Source organism: Triticum aestivum, chromosome 2B (genome assembly GCF_018294505.1).
Source record: "Triticum aestivum cultivar Chinese Spring chromosome 2B, IWGSC CS RefSeq v2.1, whole genome shotgun sequence".
Taxonomy (NCBI): Eukaryota; Viridiplantae; Streptophyta; class Magnoliopsida; order Poales; family Poaceae; genus Triticum; species Triticum aestivum.
Window position 1 is genome coordinate 134,835,633 of NC_057798.1, and position 5,910 is coordinate 134,841,542.

General features: G+C 42.5%; 1 long non-coding RNA gene across 1 annotated transcript; it reads left to right on the forward strand.

Moving 5' to 3' along the window:
• Nucleotides 1–6: 6 nt before the first annotated feature.
• LOC123043893 (uncharacterized) lies at nucleotides 7–5,672 on the forward strand. The gene is made up of 6 exons (XR_006419683.1): nucleotides 7–594; nucleotides 691–1,016; nucleotides 2,019–2,166; nucleotides 2,844–2,917; nucleotides 4,111–4,296; nucleotides 5,380–5,672. It is a non-coding gene; the product is annotated as an uncharacterized lncRNA (long non-coding RNA).
• The last annotated feature ends 238 nt before the right edge of the window (nucleotides 5,673–5,910 follow it).

Below are 5,910 nucleotides of genomic sequence, written 5' to 3' on the forward strand. Positions count from 1 at the left end.
ATTCATCCCCCAGATCCACCAGTCTGCTTCTCGGCCATGGCATCACGGCCGGTTTTCTCGCCGGCGCGCGCGTGCGTGCTTCGATGCGCGCCGCTCCGTCGAGCTGGCCGGACCGTGGCGCGCGTGTGGACCGTGTATCCGCTACCAAATCTCCCCTCCGCTCCCGAATCTAATCCCCCAAATCTCTCCTCCGCTCCCGAATCAAATTCCCATCACCTCCGCCACCACCCCACCTACTCCCACAGCCGTCGCGAGCCACGAGCGCGAGCGGGGCGATGGCCAATCCTCTGCTTCTCCTCCATTCATCGTGCACGCCCTGGGACGATGCCGACCGACAGATCTAGGGCGACGACGAACCCTAGCCGCAACGGCTTGTTGGTGCGGCTGCGACGCATTTGATACTCGCCCCGAGCTCCCTCCTCCTCCGTTGTTGTGGCCGCCTTGGGACGATATTCGCCGCATGTGACTGCTGTGTTGGGAACCGGTCCGGCCAAGGGGAAGCCGGGTTCCCAGCCAACGCAGCGTCCGGCGAAGGGGCTCTTCCTGCGGCCCGATTGCGCTCACAACGTCCCCGTCACCAAGTTCAATCAAAAGGTCCGACCCTTCCCATTGCCTGCTTCTATCCCCTCCTCTTCAATCTACATGGATCTTGCCTCTCGCTAAGCTTGCGTCTAATTCATCCAATTTCAGACTGGCAAGCCTCTCAAGTGTAAAGAAAATGGCACGCTCTCTAGTCTAAGATTGATACAGAGCGGTGTATGCATGTGCCAAACTGAAACCATATGTGTTACGTAGTAGTTGTTCATCTCTGACACGAGCTGCCCTGCAATCAAAATAGGTTGCATCTATTCTTGCTAGTATTTTATTTATCTCCTTCCTCATCTGTGACACCAGCTGTTGTGCATGGAATCAGGGAATTCTTGCTCCGCTCGGAAGGAGTTATCATTGCCGTGGGAGTCTCTGACCTCTTCTTCTACTACCTATTGCTGCTGCTGCTGGGTGTCTGTAGCTACAGGGTGGGTAATCCATCTATGTTTATTTGCTAATGCATGAACTCTATTTCTCTGCAGGCCCTGAATCTCTCATTGTCTTGGTTGTTCCTTACTGTAGGGAAACCACTGTAGTCCTACTTGCGAACTCAACTAAGCTGCAGCATAGTTTGAATATAGCACCTGACACTGATGTAAAAGGCAGTCTTAACACTTTGGCTTGATCCACACAAGATCGTCTTGAGCTGTAGATTCTGGCATTAGACCTCTCCTCCATGGGGAACAGCCGCAAGAACCACTGTAAAGAATTGACGTGCCCTTTAGCTTGTTGATTCATGCTGATCCACCCAGTTATTCTGTGTCTACTTCTTCAGTTGCAAAGGTTACAGTAACATCTTCTAGTCTTACAACTCAACTAAACTGCAGTAGCACATGGCACTTGCAGTACAGTAGAGTATAGTACATGACACTGGTGTAAAAGAAAGAAAGAGAACAGAATTGCTTATGTCCCATGTTTTGTTTTGGGTTGGTCCTGCTTAGGCCAAATTAATTCATCCATTTCTTGGTCTGTGGTTAGTTGTGAAACCACAAAACGGTGGCAAGGTGATTTTTGTTTCGTCCGCCACCACTCCAGCAAGCTTCTTGTGTAATCAAATTTGCTCCTATATATGAGGCTGGGTAGTTCAACTCTAGTTTTCTTTATAACTCATTCATATCCTATGGCCATCCTTTACTGGAACTACAGTAACGAGTAGATGTTGCTACTGCACTCAACATTTTAAGTTGTTCTTTTTCTTTTTGAGAGAAGCGTATTAGGTTGATTGGATTAATTAGTTCAGTTGGCTAAAGTAGCAACAACAACAACCACACTTTGGTTCCCAAAAATTCAGATGGCACTTGCATCTCTACATACACACACATATGAATATGCACCTCGGTTTGGTTCAGTTTGCATGTGTAAACTTGCTTTAACTTTGACTGAAACTATCTTGGTGACACTTGCATCAATGATGTGCTTTGCCCTTGTAGATGTCCATGGAGAAGATGGCCATTGGACTATAGGGGAGCGAGAGGGCTGTCACCAAGAAGGAAGGCATTGACTTTGCCAAGGAGTATGGATGTCTATCTGGAATGCAGCGCAAAGACCAAAGCGAATGTTTAGTAGTGGTTTGAAGAGGTTGTACTTAAGATATATGTATATGTTGCCACTTTCAGCTCAGTATTTTTTCCATATCTGGCATCGTAGCAACATCACTATTGGGCTGTGAAACTATCCCTTCTTAAATAGTGTATATGTTGCCACCACTCCAGCAAGCTTCTTGTGTAATCAAATTTTATATGTATCTGTATTTGTATATGTATATGTATACGTTGCCACCACACCAGCAAGCTTCTTGTGTAATCAAATTTTATAAAATATTAGGACATAATCATGCCAGTTTGCTAGTATATAGCTCACTTGCTAGTACACGTCACTAGTCATGCTCTTGCATACATGTTTTGTTGGACGAAAAAATGTACAATGGTCTGCTCCTTGGGATATTAATTCTTATGACATATCTTGTAATATACTTTATTGTAAAAGTTAAACCCACTACACGTGTTGATCAGAAATTGTTTTAGTTTGTCATACATAATTGCCTATGCTTGTTGGTAGCTATTAAGTGTATAATTCATCATGGAAGCATAGGAATGTGATGGGCATCATCAGATTACATTTATGTTCTGAACTTAAATATTTAAACTCAGTGTTTAGATTCTATATCTGTAATCATAAGCTTCACTTGTAGTCTGGTCGTTCTTAGACATATTATTGTTTGAGTTAAGTTCACCGAACAATACTTAAAATTTCAGGAATCAATGATGCCGACCTCCTTGCAGAGTTGTGCCAGGTACCAAATGATGACCTACTTGCACAGTTGTGATAGGTACCGATGACCTCCTCATACTCACCGGTAACAAGTCTGGTTTCACATTTGCTAGGCACTGTGCTTTTGGTGTATGATATGGCTGGGAGAAAACACACAGTTTCCTGCATTGTCTGATAATGTCAATTTGTTCTATAAGATCTGAGTTTATTGTACTATAAATGGTGATAATATTGCGCCTAGTATGTTCACGACCTTTTACATTGTATGGATAATTGGATAGATTGAGCTACCGTCTTCCCCTGTATACTCCGCAGTCAAACTCATATGATAGAGTAAATATTTTCTACCTGTAGCATCATGGAGGTATTGACTACCTGATGTAGTCGTAGAACATCATCATGTTTGAATATGCCAAATGTTTGGGCCTAATGATGTTTTGTATTAGGGCGACTGGTTTATTACTTTCTTTCTAGGTTTATGTGCAATGTTGGATTAATGATTGAAGTGCATTAACCGTTTATCTTCTTCACAAGTCTGTTTGCAATGGATGTACATAACTGTCATTTTTACCTCTTGCATATTTAACATACATGACAATAGCAGTAGGTATTGAAATATATGTGAAGTTAGAAGCTATCGCTGTTGCCTTGTGGGTCGTAATTCTTTCTCTCCAGACGCGTATACTGCGTGATGTATCGCTCATGCTCATATTCTGTATCGAGATAGTCCTAATATCCATTGGATTGTAGATTGATTTCCCCTGAAAAAGATATGCTTCTTTCCTTGGATGATAAGCATGTTCGGCAGCTATGTGGAATCCTTAAGATAAATGGTCTTTAGTTTCTTTTGGTGCATCTGCGTGCACATAACAGTCCGTTAGTTTCTCTTTATATAATGATGAAAATATGTTGTTGTCGTTTGTTTATTATTATCTATCATCTGTAGATTGATTTTTAGGCCATTAGTACTTCTATGTATACTTTCTAGTCTCTTGAATGAATAATTTTTCTTTAGGTGTCGTGCGTCTTGTGTTACTACATACATCTGTCGTGAAGTACATGGTTCCAGAACTATGGTAACCCGTAGTTTTCTCTACTGGTGATAGTAGGATGATGGAAACATCACTACTGAATGCAGTTCCTGTTTCTTCAACTAATCATCATGTACTAGAGTTTCTCTTCTTCTTGCTACTGTTTGGTTTTTGACGTCACTAGCTTGTACTGAAACGTGCAGACTTTACCCCTTGCTAGATCCTTCGGTGGAGGTGACCCATGTGATGGTGATTCGCTCCAGCAGTTCCGGTCTGGCAGTGGTGGTGCTACACTGCTACTGCTCCTATGATGGCTACGCATTGGTAGGCTCAGCTGCCTCCCTTTGCTGTCGCTGTGATGGTGAAGCTCAGCCTAGGCTACAACCTCTTCCGATGAGCTCCTCAGGTTCCCTTCTACCCCCCCTACTCGCTCCATGATTCTTTGCTTTGTCTTTGTGAGGTGTAATTGTTTAATTTTTGTCATAGTCGAGCATTGGATGATATATTGTATCTGTCATAAGGTACATGGTTCATGGATATGCCAACCTGCAGCTTGTTGTACTAGTGATAGTAGGATAATGCAAGTTTTGACAATCCATACATATTCCTGCATGTTAGTGTCTCTCCGTGTAAGTACGAATTCTGTGAGAATAATACAATTATTATTTAACCAGTCTAGATTTTTAACATTTGATGTGCTTCCAAGGGACACAGAAGGGGAGCCTTGGCGCAGTGGTAAAGCTGCTGCCTTGTGACCATGAGGTCATGGGTTCAAGTCCTGGAAACAGCCTCTTACAGAAATGTAGGGAAAGGCTGCGTACTATAGACCCAAAGTGGTCGGACCCTTCCCTGGACCCTGCGCAAGCGGGAGCTACATGCACCAGGTTGCCCTTTTTTGATGTGCTTCCAAGGGACACAGATCTATACTCTTCTATATAATCCACACTTTGTTCTGGAAGCAAGTCAGTTGTACCATGCTGTTACATCACAACAAGGTGTCATTTGATGCATTGCTGCTGTTGATGCTCCCTAGAGTCTACATGTAGATGTACTGCTGCTGTTGATGCTCTGGCTGTAGCCTGCACTATTGCTGTTTTGCTACTGCAGTGTTAGTTTCGCTGCTGCTAGCTCTTGGCTGCTACTAGTTAGTACTTAGTAGTTACTGCTAGCAGTGCTAGTAGTTGCTGCTGCTTCTATTGCTTGTGCAATTGTGCTAGTAGCCACTAGATGTTCATTGCATGACCTGCACTAGTAGCTAGTAGGTGTGTTGGTACATGTACGCTAGTATTGTTGGTGTGTTGAATGTCTTAGTAGAACATCATCAGGTTGATGTGTTGTAGTCAAGTTTTGGAAGTTTTCCTGTGCCATGCTTAGTGTTTACTGAATTGAGGTATTTGGGCATTTATGTGTATTTTTTATTCTCTTGAATGGATATTTTTTTATTGGCAATCATTTAATTTCCACTATATCTCGCTTATAATTTATGCAGATCAGGATCTAATGTTGTTGGGGTGGCTGCTATTGTGACCATGATCAGAAGAAGCTTGGAGATGTGCACAATAGTTTTAGTTGATGTTGCCACCATGTTTTGGTGCATGTGTATTTCTTTTTGATTGTATGCAAACTTGATGGATCATGTAGACGTGTATGTGCTGTTGTGAGTTTCATTGAGTGATTTCTGGATTTGATCATTTAATTGAGAGAACTATTGATTGTTTGTTGTTGAAATGTGTAAAGGAAATCTGTGAATGAAAAGGCTGAATGTTCTATTGGATCGAGTAATATTTAGGCTCTAAAAAGGCTATAGCCCAAACAATAGTGGATGAGAATATTGCGCATTTATGAAAAAAGGTATAAAAAGGCTTAATTAAATGGACTATGAAATGGATGAGGCCTAGAAATAAAAAGGCCGAATTGTTGGGCTTGGCCCATGAAGCCGATCAAAAATTGATAGAAAAATAATAATAAAAAGGCCAAATTCTTGGGCTCGGCCCATGTAAAACACCTAATCGAAACGGGT